Genomic DNA, 20786 nt, shown 5'->3' with positions numbered 1-20786 from the left:
GATTCCCCTTCTAAAGTGTATTTCTCTCCTCCTGCTGCATAATCCAATAGAACCATATCTTAGTAAATTGCACTCTGATACCCCTAATGGCAGCTGATAGTTCTGACATACTATATATATATTTAATTTTTTCTAAAACTTCCTGCCACTCTGGAACTCCCTCCTTCCAATGTCTGGCAATACAAATTCTAGTTGCTGTACAAAGAGTTTTGATAAACGTGTTAATTGCCACACCGAAAGGAGTGAGCTCATGTTTTAGAAGAGCTTGAGCTATATTCAGGGAGACAGGTTCTTGTACAATCTGACCTAATAGTTTCTGCAACTTATCCCAGACCACCTTAACCTTAGGGCAATCCCACCACATGTGTAGATAGTTTCCTATTTGTCCGCAACCTCTATAACAGTGTCTTGTACCCTCCCTGGTAAAATGGGAGGTTTTCTCCGGTGTGAGGTACCATCTGAAAACTGTTTTAATACAATTCTCCTTTAAATCAGCTCCTGTCAGCCCTCTACCCGAGTCATATAACATTTGATTTCATTCGTCTTTTGGTAGGTCTAATCCAGTATCTCTTATCCATTTATGTATAAGTGATGAGTTATTAATGTATTTTGCTTCCTGTAAGGTTAAATATATAATGGAGATCATCTTTTTTTGTCTCGTGGGAGTAGTACATATGCGTTCTAGTGTAGTATATGTTTGTAATGGCCACGGGGAACAATATTTATAAAGAGCTGAGGATATCTGGAGATAAAGAAACCATTGCAATTTCAATGGTTGAATTCTGTCCTTTATCTGAGTGTAAGATTGAATCCTTCCACCGTCTAAAAAATCTGCCACTCTATATAGTCCCTTAATGAACCATTTCCCCATTTGTTGATGTTAATCTGGGTGCAGGAGGAACTTCAGAGGAATAGTATGTGATCTTGAGTGAAGTAGTGCCAGAGATCCCGTTAGGGATTTCCATAACATAACCGTTTCAGTAGTGAAAATTGATCTATACTATCGTTTGTCTTGTCTATGTGTAGTGTCCCATAATATATCTGCTGGGTTTTCATATCCCCCAAGTCAGCCTCTATTCAAGTCCAGAGGATGTTTTTGTTATTTTTACTTAATAAGGATGCCTGTGATATTCTCGCTGCTCGATAGTAGTCCTTCAGGTTTGGAAAACCCACCCCTCCCAGCTGCCTACGCAGTGTTAAAATGTGTGAAGCGATTCACGCCTTTCTATTTCCTTTAAAATAATTATTTATGATTGATTGCATCTTAAGCAGCTCTGACTTAGAGACTGTAACTGGCAAAGCTCTGAAAAGATATAAAATCCGGGGAAGGACATTCATTTTAACGGCTGACAGCCTCCCATACCAAAAAAATCTATATGTTCTACATTCTTTTAGATCCTTATCAATTGCTTTAATCAAAGGGACATAGTTGAGGTCATATAGATTCGTATAGGTGTCAGCTATTTTAACCCCAAGATAGGTAATGGCTTTTTTGGCCCAAGTCAAATCAAAGTTTGTTCAATTAATTTCCTGGTGTGTTATGGCAATGCTAAGGGTAAGGCTTTGCATTTATCTAAATTGATCTTATAACCCGAAATCAAGGAAAAATCATGCAAAATTTGGTATAAATTTGGGAGGGACATCAAAGGCTTAGTCAAAGTTAATAAAACATCATCAACAAAGAGCGAGAGTTTATGTTCAAATTTTTTCAGTTTAACTCCTGTTATCTCTGGGGTGTTCCTAATGTTTGCCTCAAGTGGTTCGATGCAAAGAGCAAATAAAATTGGTGACAGAGGGGAAGCCCTGTCGCGTACCGTTAAGGATATTAATGGTTCTCGATTGGAAGCCTGCCGCCCTGATGATGGCCATTGGGGTGGAGTAGATTCCCTTCAGAGCTCTCATGAAATCCCCATTAAAACCCATTTCAGTTAAGATGGCTTCCATATACGTCCAGTCCACCCTGTCAAACGCCTTCTCTGCATCCAGGGAAAGGAGCAGAGAAGGCGTCCCAGTACCCACCAGATAATCCACCAAAGCTAAAGTTCTCACATTATCTGGAGCCTCCCTTTCTGTCACAAAACCCACCTGGTCGGGGTGGACTAGCTGCGGGATGATTGTCTTCATTCTGTTGGCTAAAACCTTGGTTAAAATTTTAATGTCCTGATTGATCAATGAGATTGGTCTATAACTTTGGCACCTCTCAAGATTCTTACCCGCTTTAGGAATTACCACTATTTTGGCCCTTAATAGATCTGTTGATATCTCCTTACCCTGCATGCCATCGTTACAAAATTTCTGCAGATAGGGGACTAATTCTGCCTTTAACAATTTATAGTACTCCCCGGGATAACTATCTTGTCCCGCTGCTTTACCTGGTTTCAAATCTTTTATTGCCAACAATATTTCCTGCTCAGTAATTTCAGCATTCAATCTTTCCCTTTCCTGCTGATCAACTTTATTTAGTTTGGTTCTGTTCAGGAACCGCTGAAGCAGTTCTTGTGTATATGGGGACCACTCCACTTTATGGCCGTCATACAAGGATGCGTAATAGTCTGCAAATGTATCTGCTATTTCTTGCGCTATAGAAAAGTTCTTAGTTCTTTCTCTAAGTTTATGAGCAAGATATTTGTTTGGTTTGTTTGAATATAAGTAGTAGTGGGCTTTTAGCATTTGAATAGCTTTAATTGACATGTCTTCCAACATTTTAGCAAGAGTTTTCCTTTTAGCTTGGAGTAACTGAAATTTTGTGGCTGATGAAGAATGTTGATGCTGTTTCTCTAGTATATTTATTTAGCTTTGAAGCTTATCTGTTTCAACTCTTCTCTTTTTATTAGCTATTGATTTCTCCTTAATTAATAATCCCTGCAGATAGGGTTTGTGAGCTGCCCACATGTTAATCATGTTATTAGTTGTACCCATGTTCAGTTGCCAGTATTCTTTCAGAGCTCTGACTATTTTTAAATGTGTGGGTTGGAATTTTAGTATGGTCAGGTCAAACGTCCATGAACGCTGCCTATGTATGTTTAGTATGCCTGTCATCTCTAATTGAACAATGAAATGGTCTGACCACACACAAGGTGTTATTGACGATGAAATGATATTAGGTGTCAATGTTTGGCTTACAAAAATATAATCCAGTCTGGAATATGTCTTATGTGCATTTGAGTAGAATGTATAGTCCGAAGTGATTCCATATTTGGCTTCCCAGGAGTCTATTATATTATGCATTGATAAGTAATCTTTAATTGTTTTTAACAAATTATTATGTCTATGTTCTTTATAGGAAATTTTACTGGTAGTGTTAGTCGTATACGGGGCCAATGATACATTAAAGTCCCCCGCTAATATAATTAGGGATTGTGACCATTGTGTTAATAACTGTGTTATATGGTGGAAAAATGTATCTTGCTTTTTTCATTAGGGGCATATACGTTACAGAGAGTGACTTGTGTATCTTGGGTGCGACCCCTGACTATAAGATATCTACCCATGGGGTCCGTTATTACCTCTTCAGTATTAAATTGTAGACACTGGTGTAGAATTATATGAGAGATTAAAGTGTCTAGACTAATATTTGGGTAGAACTTTATTAGTAAAGTGGGTTTCCTGTAGCATAACCACATCTGCTCTTGCCTTAGTGTATTGGGTTATTGCTGTCCTGCGTTTAACATCAGTATTGAGTCCTCTCACATTATGTGAGATGATTCTAATAGATTGAGCCATAATATGTGTCCCTCTCGACTATCTAAGTCTTTTAACCCCCCCCCACACACTTCCAATGTAGAACCACATACCACAAGTACACACTAACCTATAACATGAAACATTAAAAAACAAACTTAACATGAGATTACAAAGAAAAAATGTAAAATATGAGTCTGGCATTAACTTCACTAGCAACGTTAAGCTCCTAAACTCTCATCGGAATCATTTGGCAGTCCCATGGAGCGTTAGTGAGTCTATCTCTAATTGTAGCTGCGAGTTTCAGCTATCTATAAAGGTATGCATCAAACTATTTAACCCGTCAATGGTTATAACTTCAGCTTCTTTTACCTCTCCCCTAGCGGGGTTTTTATTTTTTTTTTATTTTTTTTTTTATTTAAAAAAAAGGGGGTCAGAAAGAAGTCAGTTACCAAAGGCCTGAATCCCAGTCTTTTTCACTATGTGGACAAACATAAGAACTGTTATACTTATCTAAAGTTCATCGTCTCAGGACATGGATCTGTCAGATGATTTCCATCTTGATAAAAGTTCAGTAAGAGGCTCAGGTCTTCTGCTTTTTCTTGGAGATCTTCGTCCAATTCTGTCTTTGTGAAGTACTACGGGATTTGGTGGGGAGAAGGGTGAAGTCGGGGAGCCTCCAAGCCTAGGTGATTACATATTTCTGGGATATCCTTTGCTTCTCTTAATGTGTACATTGTACCACTGTGAAGTATATGCAGTGCAAAAGGAAAACCCCATCTATAAGTGATTTGATTTTTCCTTAATAACATTGTGAGTGGCCTAAATGCTCCTCTCTTCTGTAAGGTTCTGGAACAAAGGTCTTGATAAAATTGAATAACTGTCCCTTGAAATTTCAAGGTCGGGTTCTTCCTGGAAGCCGCCAGGACAACTTCCTTTTCCCGAAATCTGAACATTCGAACTATTACATCCCTTGGGGGGGCTTCTCCTTTAGGTCTGGCTCTTAGGGCTCTATGTGCCCTCTCCATCTGGAACATGTTCTCTTCCGCTACTCCTGTAATAGCTTGGAATAGTTGTGTCAGATAGGTCTCCAGATTAGCTGCATTGAGATCTTCAGGTATACCCTTCAGCCTGATCCTCCATTTTATCTTGAATAAGTTCTATCTCTTGTTGGTGTGAGAGAACCTGCTGAGATACTGTATTAACCTCCTCCCTGATAGAATCTCCGTTATCCTCCAAAGAAGCAACACGTGTGCCTAACTCTTGGATATCTTGCTTAATGTCCACAAAGCTGTTAGTCACGGTTTGCTGCATTGTATCCATTTTCTCCCATAATTTATCAAAATTATCTGATATATCTTGCTTCGAAACTAACTTCTTAAGATCTGCCTTTGTGACAGGAGTAAGGTCGTCTTGTAATGAAATGGAGTGAGTGTCAGAGTCAATATTATCATCTTGCAAGGTATTTTGAGTGTCAACAGATCTATCACCATTAGAGGATTTAAAGTAAATGCTAGCTGTGGGTGCTTTTCCACCTCGTGGCTGTTCTGCTTCCTTGCCGCCATCTTTGGGGTCATATAATTTGTCCAGCCGGACTGTGATTTATCGGTTTTAAGGTTTCCGTATTGTGATAGGGTATTCCTCTCATATAACCTCCTCTGTTTCTTTAGGCTTCACATGCCCCCAAAGGCATATATATAATCTCAACTGTATCCCCCGAATAACTGTCTCATTTATGAGCTGTAGTGAGGATATATGATTGCTTTTTAATAGGAGCTGGCGTATATTACACTTACTTCATCTATATATACATTATGGGGAAGCCCTGTTGAAATATTGGCCATCAAGTATGTACATTCCTGTATCAAAGCTGACAGGCTGTCCACAAATGTAATGCTGTGTGTACTCAAGCCCCTCTGTTATAAGGGACTTCTCTGCTGGATCTATACATTTTATTGTGGCCTGTATTAGGCAATCGCTTTGTGACCTTTTGCTGCAGTGCAAACAAATAAGGTACTCACTGTTACAGTATTTCAATCCCCCTCCGCTGCATGTCCTCAGCCTCTTTCATTTGTTTAGCTCCCCACGGTTCGGCCGGTATCGACATGACATGTTAAAATGGCGTCGACACTTCCAGCTTTGCTGCGGGTCTATGCTGTGACTCGGCCAGGGACGCAGGGAAATCAGTCCCGCCGCTGTCACTAGTCGCTCTGAGGTTCAGAGCATCTCTGGGGTCTGGTTGCGAGTCAATCCGCTAATCAAGCAGCCTGCAAAGCCTTCTATGCTTGATTCACTGCACGGAGCTTCTCCACTATGCTCCCGACTCAATTATATCAATTTAAATAGTTTTATTTCACTAAAGAAAAATAACAATTACCTTAACAAGAATTTAAATTGTTTTATTTAAAACCATAACAGTATATTTCATTTTTAATGCTCCTTCCTCCTCACACTTGGGCCCTTGTGCTGATCTATTCCACTCCAAACAATCTTCTATTCAGTGAGCTTCTTGAAACTTAAGGGACATGAAACCCAAGTTTCTTCTTTCATGATTCTGATAGAGAATACAATTTTAAACAACTTTCCAATTTACTTCTATTATCTAATTTGCTTCATTCTCTTGATATCCTTTGTTAAAAAAAGCATATCTAGATATGCTTAATAGCTGCTGATTGGCGGATGTATATAGATGCCTCACCCATGTGCGTAGCTATTTCTTTAACGAAGAACATCTAAAGAACGAAGCAAATTAGATAATAGTAAGTAAATAGTAATAGTAAATTAGATAATAGTAAGTAAATTGGAATGTTGTTTAAAATGATATTCTCTATCTGAATCATGAAAGAATTGTTTGGGGTTTCATGTCCTTTTAGTATGGGTTGATTACATAGATGTGCAGGGGAGCAATTGCTTTAAAGGGACAGTAAAGTCACAAATTAAACTTTCATAATTCAGAAACAAACATGCAATTTTTTAACAGTTTTCCAATTTACTAATGTATCTAATTTGCTTTGTTCTTTTGGTATCCATTGTTGAAAAGCATATATAGGTAGGCTCAGAAGCAATACACTACTGTGAGCTTGCTGAATGTCACTGTATCACCCATGTTCAGATAGGCCCTAGTAGATCATTGCTCTCCTTCAACAAAGGATACCAAGAGAAAAATAAAATAGAAATAAGTCTGACATTTGTTTGCTCTATGTGAAACCCAAAAGTTTTCTTTTATGATGATGGCCATTTAAAATCAATTTCTCAATTACGTATGATTATTTTATAGCATTTTTGCTGTGAAAAATGTATCTTACATATAAACTATCTTTAGATAAAATTTCCTCAAAAAAAGCATTTTATTTCAAATGCATCCTATTTAAATAAAAATTCTGATTTTAATTATAATTTTTTTTTAACAAAATCATTGATTTTTATCCACCCAGATTAAAATTAGAGAGAAACAAATATGTGGATTTGATCAGCAGTTATAATGATCCTCTGTCCCCATCTATTCCTTTCTCCCTTTTTAAAACTTCTAATCCAGCACAGTTCTTTTTCTATGGCATTCCAATCCATTAGAGCGCTGTTTAATTTAGTTAAAGAGCATTGTATCAAAATGTACATAGATGTTGCATTAAATCTCTGAAAAACTGCCCCAGAAGGGAAGTTCCACATTGCTGGTTGGGTAACTAGCTCCCACCGTAGAACAAGCCACACATCACAAGGAATAGTAGAAAATAAACCACACTCAGTTAAACTGGCTGAGAAAATGAAATCTCCTTATTTATTTATATATATATCACTTGCAATCATGAGCAAACATTTACATGTTTATGTTTTATTTTGTGTGTGTATCATAGTTTGATTTGAGCAATATTTTTTTCCAATAAACTAGGGTTTTGTTTTTTATTAAAATATAAATTAGCATACTCAAAACCCAAAAGGATATTAAAGTAAAATGTTTCATATATGGCCCTGGTTTGTACATTTGTCTTAGCTGTTGACACATAGTGGCCCATTTATCAAGCTCCGTATGGAGCTTGAGGGCCCGTGTTTCTGGCGAGCCTTCAGACTCGCCAGGAACACAAGTTATGGAGCAGCGGTCTAAAGATCGCTGCTCCTTAACCTGTCCACCTGCTCTGAGGAGGTAGACAGAAATCATCGCAAATTCAACCCGATCGAATGCGATCGGGTTGATTGACACCCCCTGCTAGCAGCCGATTGGACAAGAGCTGCTGGTGCAATGCTGAATGCGGAGAGCGTATTGCTCTCCGCATTTAGTGAGGTCTGTTGGACATGATCCGACAGGCCTTTCATAAATAGGCCCCATAGATTTACCTGTGAATTAGACTGTTAATTGCAGTACCGAATCTATATGTCGTATGTAGCTGAGTATTCCATTTTGTTTTTAGCATACTTAGGTTACAGAATTTTACCTTCAGCTTCTCAAGGGAGCGTATTATACAGGTAATGCAAGCAACATTAGTAATAGATTTATACTGCTTTTAATTACTAAATTAACAGTCTAAAATGTTTTTTTGTTTTCAAAAGGGTAAGGTGGTTGAATTAGAAAAATCTAAACATCATACAACCTGTGTGGAAAGTTTTTGTTTTTTTTCTGATGGATTTTAATTCAAGAATCTCTCACAAACCTATTTAAAGGGATCTTATATCGGGTGGTAATGGGGATCATGAATGTGGAAAAAGCTCAGTTACTACCTGATTTATTGTATTTATAATAATAAGGAAATTACAATAAAATAGCTACTGAGTATACATGTTTTCTCCAACATAGGTGTGTCCGGTCCACGGCGTCATCCTTACTTGTGGGGATATTCTCTTCCCCAACAGGAAATGGCAAAGAGCCCAGCAAAGCTGGTCACATGATCCCTCCTAGGCTCCGCCTACCCCTAGTCATTCTCTTTGCCGTTGTACAGGCAACATCTCCACGGAGATGGCTTAGAGTTTTTTAGTGTTTAACTGTAGTTTTTATTATTCAATCAAGAGTTTGTTATTTTGAAATAGTGCTGGTATGTACTATTTACTCAGAAACAGAAAAGAGATGAAGATTTCTGTTTGTATGAGGAAAATGATTTTAGCAACCGTCACTAAAATCCATGGCTGTTCCACACAGGACTGTTGAGAGCAATTAACTTCAGTTGGGGGAACAGTGAGCAGTCTCTTGCTGCTTGAGGTATGACACATTCTAACAAGACGATGTAATGCTGGAAGCTGTCATTTTCCCTATGGGATCCGGTAAGCCATGTTTATTACGATCGTAAATAAGGGCTTCACAAGGGCTTATTAAGACTGTAGACTTTTTCTGGGCTAAATCGATTCATTATTAACACATATTTAGCCTTGAGGAATCATTTTATTTGGGTATTTTGATATAATAATATCGGCAGGCACTGTTTTAGACACCTTATTCTTTAGGGGCTTTCCCTAATCATAGGCAGAGCCTCATTTTCGCGCCGGTGTTGCGCACTTGTTTTTGAGAGGCATGGCATGCAGTCGCATGTGAGAGGAGCTCTGATACTTAGAATAGACTTTCTGAAGGCGTCATTTGGTATCGTATTCCCCTTTGGGCTTGGTTGGGTCTCAGCAAAGCAGATACCAGGGACTGTAAAGGGGTTAAAGTTCAAAACGGCTCCGGTTCCGTTATTTTAAGGGTTAAAGCTTCCAAATTTGGTGTGCAATACTTTTAAGGCTTTAAGACACTGTGGTGAAAATTTGGTGAATTTTGAACAATTCCTTCATGTTTTTTCGCAATTGCAGTAATAAAGTGTGTTCAGTTTAAAATTTAAAGTGACAGTAACGGTTTTATTTTAAAACGTTTTTTGTACTTTGTTATCAAGTTTATGCCTGTTTAACATGTCTGAACTACCAGATAGACTGTGTTCTGAATGTGGGGAAGCCAGAATTCCTATTCATTTAAATAAATGTGATTTATGTGACAATGACAATGATGCCCAAGATGATTCCTCAAGTGAGGGGAGTAAGCATGGTACTGCATCATTCCCTCCTTCGTCTACACGAGTCTTGCCCACTCAGGAGGCCCCTAGTACATCTAGCGCGCCAATACTCCTTACTATGCAACAATTAACGGCTGTAATGGATAATTCTGTCAAAAACATTTTAGCCAAAATGAACACTTATCAGCGTAAGCGTGACTGCTCTGTTTTAGATACTGAAGAGCATGACGACGCTGATAATAATGTTTCTGAAGGGCCCCTAACCCAGTCTGATGGGGCCAGGGAGGTTTTGTCTGAGGGAGAAATTACTGATTCAGGGAACATTTCTCAACAAGCTGAACCTGATGTGATTACATTTAAATTTAAGTTGGAACATCTCCGCATTCTGCTTAAGGAGGTATTATCCACTCTGGATGATTGTGACAAGTTGGTCATCCCAGAGAAACTATGTAAAATGGACAAGTTCCTAGAGGTGCCGGGGCTCCCAGAAGCTTTTCCTATACCCAAGCGGGTGGCGGACATTGTTAATAAAGAATGGGAAAGGCCCGGTATTCCTTTCGTCCCTCCCCCCATATTTAAAAAATTGTTTCCTATGGTCGACCCCAGAAAGGACTTATGGCAGACAGTCCCCAAGGTCGAGGGAGCGGTTTCCACTTTAAACAAACGCACCACTATACCCATAGAGGATAGTTGTGCTTTCAAAGATCCTATGGATAAAAAATTAGAAGGTTTGCTTAAAAAGATGTTTGTTCAGCAGGGTTACCTTCTACAACCAATTTCATGCGTTGTCCCTGTCGCTACAGCCGCATGTTTCTGGTTCGATGAGCTGATAAAGGCGGTCGATAGTGATTCTCCTCCTTATGAGGAGATTATGGACAGAATCAATGCTCTCAAATTGGCTAATTCTTTTACCCTAGACGCCACTTTGCAATTGGCTAGGTTAGCGGCTAAGAATTCTGGGTTTGCTATTGTGGCGCGCAGAGCGCTTTGGTTGAAATCTTGGTCGGCTGATGCGTCTTCCAAGAACAAGCTACTTAACATTCCTTTCAAGGGGAAAACGCTGTTTGGCCCTGACTTGAAAGAGATTATCTCTGATATCACTGGGGGTAAGGGCCACGCCCTTCCTCAGGATCGGCCTTTCAAGGCAAAAAATAAACCTAATTTTCGCCCCTTTCGTAGAAACGGACCAGCCCAAAGTGCTACGTCCTCTAAGCAAGAGGGTAATACTTCTCAAGCCAAGCCAGCTTGGAGACCAATGCAAGGCTGGAACAAGGGAAAGCAGGCCAAGAAACCTGCCACTGCTACCAAGACAGCATGAAATGTTGGCCCCCGATCCGGGACCGGATCTGGTGGGGGGCAGACTCTCTCTCTTCGCTCAGGCTTGGGCAAGAGATGTTCTGGATCCTTGGGCGCTAGAAATAGTCTCCCAAGGTTATCTTCTGGAATTCAAGGGGCTTCCCCCAAGGGGGAGGTTCCACAGGTCTCAGTTGTCTTCAGACCACATAAAAAGACAGGCATTCTTACATTGTGTAGAAGACCTGTTAAAAATGGGAGTGATTCATCCTGTTCCATTAAGAGAACAAGGGATGGGGTTCTACTCCAATCTGTTCATAGTTCCCAAAAAAGAGGGAACGTTCAGACCAATCTTAGATCTCAAGATCTTAAACAAGTTTCTCAAGGTTCCATCATTCAAGATGGAAACCATTCGAACTATTCTTCCTTCCATCCAGGAAGGTCAATTCATGACCACGGTGGATTTAAAGGATGCGTATCTACATATTCCTATCCACAAGGAACATCATCGGTTCCTAAGGTTCGCATTCCTGGACAAGCATTACCAGTTCGTGGCGCTTCCTTTCGGATTAGCCACTGCTCCAAGGATTTTCACAAAGGTACTAGGGTCCCTTCTAGCTGTGCTAAGACCAAGGGGCATTGCTGTAGTACCTTACTTGGACGACATTCTGATTCAAGCGTCGTCCCTTCCTCAAGCAAAGGCTCACACGGACATAGTCCTGGCCTTTCTCAGATCTCACGGATGGAAAGTGAACGTGGAAAAGAGTTCTCTATCTCCGTCAACAAGGGTTCCCTTCTTGGGAACAATAATAGATTCCTTAGAAATGAGGATATTTCTGACAGAGGCCAGAAAAACAAAGCTTCTAGACTCTTGTCGGATACTTCATTCCGTTCCTCTTCCTTCCATAGCTCAGTGCATGGAAGTGATCGGGTTGATGGTAGCGGCAATGGACATAGTTCCTTTTGCGCGCATTCATCTAAGACCATTACAACTGTGCATGCTCAGTCAGTGGAATGGGGATTATACAGACTTGTCTCCGAGGATACAAGTAAATCAGAGGACCAGAGACTCACTCCGTTGGTGGCTGTCCCTGGACAACCTGTCACAAGGGATGACATTCCGCAGACCAGAGTGGGTCATTGTCACGACCGACGCCAGTCTGATGGGCTGGGGCGCGGTCTGGGGATCCCTGAAAGCTCAGCGTCTTTGGTCTCGGGAAGAATCTCTTCTACCGATAAATATTCTGGAACTGAGAGCGATATTCAATGCTCTCAAGGCTTGGCCTCAGCTAGCGAGGGCCAAGTTCATACGGTTTCAATCAGACAACATGACAACTGTTGCGTACATCAACCATCAGGGGGGAACAAGGAGTTCCCTAGCGATGGAAGAAGTGACCAAAATCATTCTATGGGCGGAGTCTCACTCCTGCCACCTGTCCGCTATCCACATCCCAGGAGTGGAAAATTGGGAAGCGGATTTTCTGAGTCGTCAGACATTGCATCCGGGGGAGTGGGAACTCCATCCGGAAATCTTTGCCCAAGTCACTCAGCTGTGGGGCATTCCAGACATGGATCTGATGGCCTCTCGTCAGAACTTCAAAGTTCCTTGCTACGGGTCCAGATCCAGGGATCCCAAGGCGGCTCTAGTGGATGCACTAGTAGCACCTTGGACCTTCAAACTAGCTTATGTGTTCCCGCCGTTTCCTCTCATCCCCAGGCTGGTAGCCAGGATCAATCAGGAGAGGGCGTCGGTGATCTTGATAGCTCCTGCGTGGCCACGCAGGACTTGGTATGCAGATCTGGTGAATATGTCATCGGCTCCACCTTGGAAGCTACCTTTGAGACGAGACCTTCTTGTTCAGGGTCCGTTCGAACATCCGAACCTGGTTTCACTCCAGCTGACTGCTTGGAGATTGAACGCTTGATCTTATCGAAGCGAGGGTTCTCAGATTCTGTTATCGATACTCTTGTTCAGGCCAGAAAGCCTGTAACTAGAAAGATTTACCACAAAATTTGGAAAAAATATATCTGTTGGTGTGAATCTAAAGGATTCCCTTGGGACAAGGTTAAGATTCCTAAGATTCTATCCTTCCTTCAAGAAGGATTGGAAAAAGGATTATCTGCAAGTTCCCTGAAGGGACAGATTTCTGCCTTGTCTGTGTTACTTCACAAAAAGCTGGCAGCTGTGCCAGATGTTCAAGCCTTTGTTCAGGCTCTGGTTAGAATTAAGCCTGTTTACAAACCTTTGACTCCTCCTTGGAGTCTCAATTTAGTTCTTTCAGTTCTTCAGGGGGTTCCGTTTGAACCCTTACATTCCGTTGATATTAAGTTATTATCTTGGAAAGTTTTGTTTTTAGTTGCAATTTCTTCTGCTAGAAGAGTTTCAGAATTATCTGCTCTGCAGTGTTCTCCTCCTTATCTGGTGTTCCATGCAGATAAGGTGGTTTTACGTACTAAACCTGGTTTTCTTCCAAAAGTTGTTTCTAACAAAAACATTAACCAGGAGATTATCGTACCTTCTCTGTGTCCGAAACCAGTTTCAAAGAAGGAACGTTTGTTGCACAATTTGGATGTTGTTCGCGCTCTAAAATTCTATTTAGATGCTACAAAGGATTTTAGACAAACATCTTCCTTGTTTGTTGTTTATTCCGGTAAAAGGAGAGGTCAAAAAGCAACTTCTACCTCTCTCTCTTTTTGGATTAAAAGCATCATCAGATTGGCTTACGAGACTGCCGGACGGCAGCCTCCCGAAAGAATCACAGCTCATTCCACTAGGGCTGTGGCTTCCACATGGGCCTTCAAGAACGAGGCTTCTGTTGATCAGATATGTAGGGCAGCGACTTGGTCTTCACTGCACACTTTTACCAAATTTTACAAGTTTGATACTTTTGCTTCTTCTGAGGCTATTTTTGGGAGAAAGGTTTTGCAAACCGTGGTGCCTTCCATTTAGGTGACCTGATTTGCTCCCTCCCTTCATCCGTGTCCTAAAGCTTTGGTATTGGTTCCCACAAGTAAGGATGACGCCGTGGACCGGACACACCTATGTTGGAGAAAACAGAATTTATGTTTACCTGATAAATTACTTTCTCCAACGGTGTGTCCGGTCCACGGCCCGCCCTGGTTTTTTTAATCAGGTCTGATAATTTATTTTCTTTAACTACAGTCACCACGGTACCATATGGTTTCTCCTATGCAAATATTCCTCCTTAACGTCGGTCGAATGACTGGGGTAGGCGGAGCCTAGGAGGGATCATGTGACCAGCTTTGCTGGGCTCTTTGCCATTTCCTGTTGGGGAAGAGAATATCCCCACAAGTAAGGATGACGCCGTGGACCGGACACACCGTTGGAGAAAGTAATTTATCAGGTAAACATAAATTCTGTTTTTTCATATCTTGCTGCACTTGACTGTAGTTTCACTCATGTATTCTGGAATAATAAATAACACATTGTGAGAAGCAGACTTTGGAACTGGCTCAAACAAAAGATGTGCAAAAAGATGGAATTACAATTCACGTTTTCACCACAATGATGCTCTTTCTTTCATGTAATTAGCAAGAGTCCTTGAGCTAGTGACGTATGGGATATACATTCCTACCAGGAGGGGCAAAGTTTCCCAAACCTTAAAATGCCTATAAATACACCCCTCACCACACCCACAATTCAGTTTTACAAACTTTGCCTCCGATGGAGGTGGTGAAGTAAGTTTGTGCTAGATTCTACGTTGATATGCGCTCCGCAGCAAGTTGGAGCCTGGTTTTCCTCTCAGCGTGCAGTGAATGTCAGAGGGATGTGAGGAGAGTATTGCCTATTTGAATGCAGTGATCTCCTTCTACGGGGTCTATTTCATAGGTTCTCTGTTATCGGTCGTAGAGATTCATCTCTTACCTCCCTTTTCAGATCGACGATATACTCTTATATATACCATTACCTCTGCTGATTCTCGTTTCAGTACTGGTTTGGCTTTCTACAAACATGTAGATGAGTGTCCTGGGGTAAGTAAGTCTTATTTTCTGTGACACTCTAAGCTATGGTTGGGCACTTTGTTTATAAAGTTCTAAATATATGTATTCAAACATTTATTTGCCTTGACTCAGAATGTTCAACATTCCTTATTTTTCAGACAGTCAGTTTCATATTTGGGATAAATGCATTTGTTTCAATCATTTTTTCTTACCTTAAAAAATTTTGACTTTTTCCCTGTGGGCTGTTAGGCTCGCGGGGGCAGAAAATGCTTCATTTTATTGCGTCATTCTTAGCGCGGACTTTTTTGGTGCAAAAAATTTTTTCTGTTTCCGGCGTCATACGTGTCGCCGGAAGTTGCGTCATTTTTTGACGTTTTTTTTGCGTCAAAAATGTCGGCGTTCCGGATGTGGCGTCATTTTTGGCGCCAAAAGCATTTAGGCGCCAAATAATGTGGGCGTCTTTTTTTGGCGCTAATAAATATGGGCGTCACTTTTGTCTCCACATTATTTAAGTCACATTATTTATTGCTTCTGGTTGCTAGAAGCTTGTTCACTGGCATTTTTTTCCCATTCCTGAAACTGTCATTTAAGGAATTTGATCAATTTTGCTTTATATGTTGTTTTTTTCTTTTACATATTGCAAGATGTTCCACGTTGCAACTGAGTCAGAAGATACTTCAGGAAAATCACTGCCCAGTGCTGGAGCTACCAAGCTAAGTGTATCTGCTATAAACTTTTGGTATCTGTTTCTCCAGCTGTTGTTTGTATTGCATGTCATGTCAAACTTATTAATGCAGATAAAATTTCCTTTAGTACTGTTACATTACCTGTTGCTGTTCCGTCAACATCTAATTTTCAGAGTGTTCCTGATAACATAAGAGATTTTATTTTTTAAATCCATTAAGAAGGCTATGTCTGTTATTTCTCCTTCTAGTATACATAAAAGTCTTTTAAAACTTCTCTTTTTTCAGATGAATTTTTAAATGAACATCATCATTCTGATACTGATAATGGTTCTTCTGGTTCAGAGGTTTCTGTCTCAGAGGTTGATGCTGATAAATCTTTGTATTTGTTCAAGATGGAATTTATTCGTTCTTTACTTAAAGAAGTATTATTTGCATTAGAAATAGAGGATTCTGGTCCTCTTGATACTAAATGTAAACGTTTAAATAAGGTTTTTAAATCTCCTGTAGTTATTCCAGAAGTGTTTTATCTCCCTGATGCTATTTCTGAAGTAATTTCCAGGGAATGGAATAATTTGGGTAATTTATTTACTCCTTCTAGACGTTTAAGCAATTATATCCTGTGCCATCTGACAGATTAGAGTTTTTTGGGACAAAAATCCCTAAGGTTATGGGGCTGTCTCTACTCCTGCTAATGTACTACTATTCCTACGGCAGATAGTACTTCATTTAAGGATCCTTTAGATAGGAAAATTGAATCCTTTCTAAGAAAAGCTTACTTATGTTCAGGTAATCTTCTTAGACCTGCTATATTTTTAGCGGATGTTGCTGCAGCTTCAACTTTTTGGTTAGAAGCTTTAGCGCAACAAGTAACAGATCATAATTTTATAGCATTATTATTATTCTATAACATGCTAATAATTTTATTGGTGATACCATCTTTTGATATCATTAGAGTTGATGTCAGGTATATGTCTCTAGCTATTTTAGCTAGAAAAGCTTTATGGATTAAACTTGGAATGCTGATATGTCTTCTAAGTCAACTTTGCTTTCCCTTTCTTTCCAGGGTAAATAATCATTTTCGTTCCTTTCCTCACAACAAGGAACAAAAGCCTGATCCTTCATCCTCAGGAGCGGTATCAGTTTGGAAACTATTTCCAGTTTGGAATATATCCAAGCCTTATAGAAACCTATAGCCAGCTCCTAAGTACCTATGAAGGTGCGGCCCTTATTCCAGCTCAGCTGGTATGGGGCAGATTACGTTTTCTTCAAAGAAATTTGGATCAATTCCGTTCTCAATCTCTGGTTTCAGAACATTGTTTCAGAAAGGTACAGAATTGGCTTCAAGTTAAGGCCTCCTGCTAAGAGATTTTTTTCTTTCCCGTGTCCCAGTTAACACAGCAAAGGCTCAGCATTTCTGAAATGTGTTTCAGATCTAGAGTTGGCTGGAGTATTTATGCCAGTTCCAGTTCTGGAACAGGGGCTGGGGTTTTATTTTATCTCTTCATTGTACCAAAGAAGGTCAATTCCTTCAGACCAGTTCCGGATCTATCATTATTGAATCGTTATGTTAGGATACCAACATTCAAGATGGTTACTGTAGGACTATCCTGCCTTTTGTTTAGCAAGGGCATTATATGTCTACAATATATTTACAGGATGTGTATCTGCATATTCCGATTCATCCAGATCACTTTTAGTGTCTGAGATTCTCTTTTTAGACAAGCATTACCAGTTTTTTGGCTCTACCGTTTGGCCTAGCCTCAGTTCCAAGAATTTTTTTCAAAGGTTCTTGGTGCCCTTCTTTCTGTAATCAGAGAACAGGGTTTTGGTATTTCCTTATTTGGACGATATCTTGGTACTTGCTCAGTCTTCTCATTTTCGAAGAATCTCATACGAATCGACTTGTGTTGTTTCTTCAAGTTCATGGTTGGAGGATCAATTTACCAATCAATTCATTGATTCCTCAGACAAGGGTAACCTTTTTAGGTTTCTAGATAGATTCAGTGTCTATGACTCTGTCCTTGTCAGACAAGAGAAGTTTAACATTGATATCAGCTTGTCAAAACCTTCAGTCACAATCATTCCCTTTGGTAGCCTTATGCATGGAAATGTTGGGTCTTAGGAATGCCGCATCAGATGCGATCTCCTTTGCTCATTTTCACATGCGACCTCTTCAGCTCTGTATGCTGAACCAATGGTGCAGGGATTACTCAAAGATATCTCAATTAATATCTTTAAACCGATTTTACGACACTCTCTGACATGGTGGACAGATCACCATCGTTTAGTTCAGGGGGCTTCTTGTTCTTCCGACCTGGACTATAATCTCAACAGATGCAAGTCTTACAGGTTGGGGAGCTGTGTGGGGTATCTGACGGCACAAGGGGTTTGGGAATCTCAGGAGGTGAGATTTCCGATCAATATTTTGGAACTCCGTGCAATTTTCAGAGCTCTTCAGTCTTGGCCTCTTCTGAAGAGAGAGTTGTTCATTTGTTTTCAGATAGACAATGTCACAACTGTGGCATACATCAATCATCAAGGAGGGACTCACAGTCCTCTGGCTATGAAAGAAGTATCTCGAATTTTGGTTCGGGCGGAATCCAGCTCCTGTCTAATCTCTGCGGTTCATATCCCAGGTATGGACAATTGGAAAGCGGATTATCTCAGTCGCCAAACGTTGCATCCGGGCGAATGGTCTCTTCACCCAGAGGTATTTCTTCAGATTATTCAAATGTGGGAACTTCCAGAAATAGATCTGATGGCTTCTCATCTAAACAAGAAACTTCCCAGGTATCTGTCCAGATCCCGGGATCCTCAGGCGGAGGCAGTGGATGCATTATCACTTCCTTGGAAGTATCATCCTGCCTATATCTTTCCGCCTCTAGTTCTTCTTCCAAGAGTAATCTCCAAGATTCTGAAGGAATGCTCGTTTGTTCTGCTGGTAGCTCCGGCATGGCCTCACAGGTTTTGGTATGCGGATCTTGTCCGGATGGCCTCTTGCCAACCGTAGACTCCGTTAAGACCAGACCTTCTGTCTCAAGGTCCTTTTTTCCATCAGGATCTGAAATCCTTAAATTTAAAGGTATGGAGATTGAACGCTTGATTCTTGGTCAAAGAGGTTTCTCTGACTCTGTGATTAATACTATGTTTCAGGCTCGTAAATCTGTATCCAGAGAGATATATTATAGAGTCTGGAAGACTTATATTTCTTGGTGTCTTTCTCATCATTTTTCTTGGCATTCTTTTAGAATACCGAGAATATTACAGTTTCTTCAGGATGGTTTAGATAAGGGTTTGTCCGCAAGTTCCTTGAAAGGACAAATCTCTGCTCTTTCTGTTCTTTTTCACAGAAAGATTGCTATTCTTCCTGATATTCATTGTTTTGTACAAGCTTTGGTTCGTATAAAGCCTGTCATTAAGTCAATTTCTCCTCCTTGGAGTTTGAATTTGGTTCTGGGGGCTCTTCAAGCTCCTCCATTTGAACCTATGCATTCATTGGACATTAAATTACTTTCTTGGAAAGTTTTGTTCCTTTTGGCCATCTCTTCTGCCAGAAGAGTTTCTGAATTATCTGCTCTTTCTTGTGAGTCTCCTTTTCTGATTTTTCATTAGGATAAGGCGGTGTTGCGAACTTCTTTTGAATTTTTACCTAAGTTGTGAATTCCAACAACATTAGTAGAGACATTGTGGTTCCTTCATTATGTCCTAATCCTAAGAATTCTAAGGAGAAATCGTTGCATTCTTTGGATATTGTTAGAGCTTTGAAATATTATGTTGAAGCTACTAAGTCTTTCCGAAAGACTTCTAGTTTATTTGTTATCTTTTCCGGTTCTAGAAAGGCCAGAAAACTTCTGCCATTTCTTTGGCATCTTGGTTGAAATCTTTAATTCATCTTGCCTATGTTGAGTCGGGTAAAACTCCGCCTCAGAGGATTACAGCTCATTCTACTAGGTCAGTTTCTACTTCCTGGGCGTTTAGGAATGAAGCTTCGGTTGATCAGATTTGCAAAGCGGCAACTTGGTCCTCTTTGCATACTTTTACCAAATTCTACCATTTTGATGTATTTTCTTCTTCTGAAGCAGTTTTTGGTAGAAAAGTACTTCAGGCAGCGGTTTCAGTTTGAATCTTCTGCTTATGTTTTTCATTAAACTTTATTTTGGGTGTGGATTATTTTCAGCAGGAATTGGCTGTCTTTATTTTATCCCTCCCTCTCTAGTGACTCTTGTGTGGAAAGATCCACATCTTGGGTAGTCATTATCCCATACGTCACTAGCTCATGGACTCTTGCTAATTACATGAAAGAAAACATAATTTATGTAAGAACTTACCTGATAAATTCATTTCTTTCATATTAGCAAGAGTCCATGAGGCCCGCCCTTTTTTGTGGTGGTTGTGATTTTTTTGTATAAAGCACAATTATTCCAATTCCTTATTTTATATGCTTTCGCACTTTTTTCTTATCACCCCACTTCTTGGCTATTCGTTAAACTGAATTGTGGGTGTGGTGAGGGGTGTATTTATAGGCATTTTAAGGTTTGGGAAACTTTGCCCCTCCTGGTAGGAATGTATATCCCATACGTCACTAGCTCATGGACTCTTGCTAATATGAAAGAAATGAATTTATCAGGTAAGTTCTTACATAAATTATGTTTTTTCTTTATCCTGCAAATGCCTAAATGTTTATAAAGTAAACGGCAGTTGGATGTACAGGTGGCCCTCGGTTTACAACGGTTCAATTTGCACCGTTTCAGAACAACAACCTTTTTTTCAGTCATGTGACTGCTATTGAAAAGCATTGAGAAGCAGTGCATTGATTAAAATAGCCAGTAGGTGGAGCTGTCTGCTTGTGTTGCAGCAAAGATATGCAAGCCAAGCAAGCTGAAATTAATCAGTTTAACCAGACCTGAGCTATCGAGCAGCTTGCAAAGGAAGAAGATCTCCCTGTATATCAATCAGTCCAGATTGGAATGCATAGAAAGAACTGTTTGCAGAAAAATGCAAGTAAAATCTGTGTTGTGTGATTATTTTATTAGGTTTATAATGCTGTTTAGCAAATGTTTTTGTTCATTTATCTTAGTGTAATTATATATTCTGTGTTGTGTGATTATTTTATTAGGTTTATAATGCTGTTTAGCAAATGTTTTTGTTCATTTAACTTAGTGTAATTATATATTCTGTGTTGTGTGATTATTTTATT

General features: G+C 39.9%; 1 protein-coding gene across 2 annotated transcripts in view; it reads left to right on the top strand.

Moving 5' to 3' along the window:
- Positions 1-20786, top strand: part of AADAT (aminoadipate aminotransferase) — a 269306-nt gene that overhangs the window by 214177 nt on the left and 34343 nt on the right. The gene's annotated exons all lie outside the window — the stretch shown is intronic.

Source organism: Bombina bombina, chromosome 2, assembly GCF_027579735.1.
Source record: "Bombina bombina isolate aBomBom1 chromosome 2, aBomBom1.pri, whole genome shotgun sequence".
Classification (NCBI taxonomy): domain Eukaryota; kingdom Metazoa; phylum Chordata; class Amphibia; order Anura; family Bombinatoridae; genus Bombina; species Bombina bombina.
The sequence above is the reverse complement of the archived record's forward strand: the minus strand, read 5'-3'. Positions and strand labels throughout refer to the sequence as shown.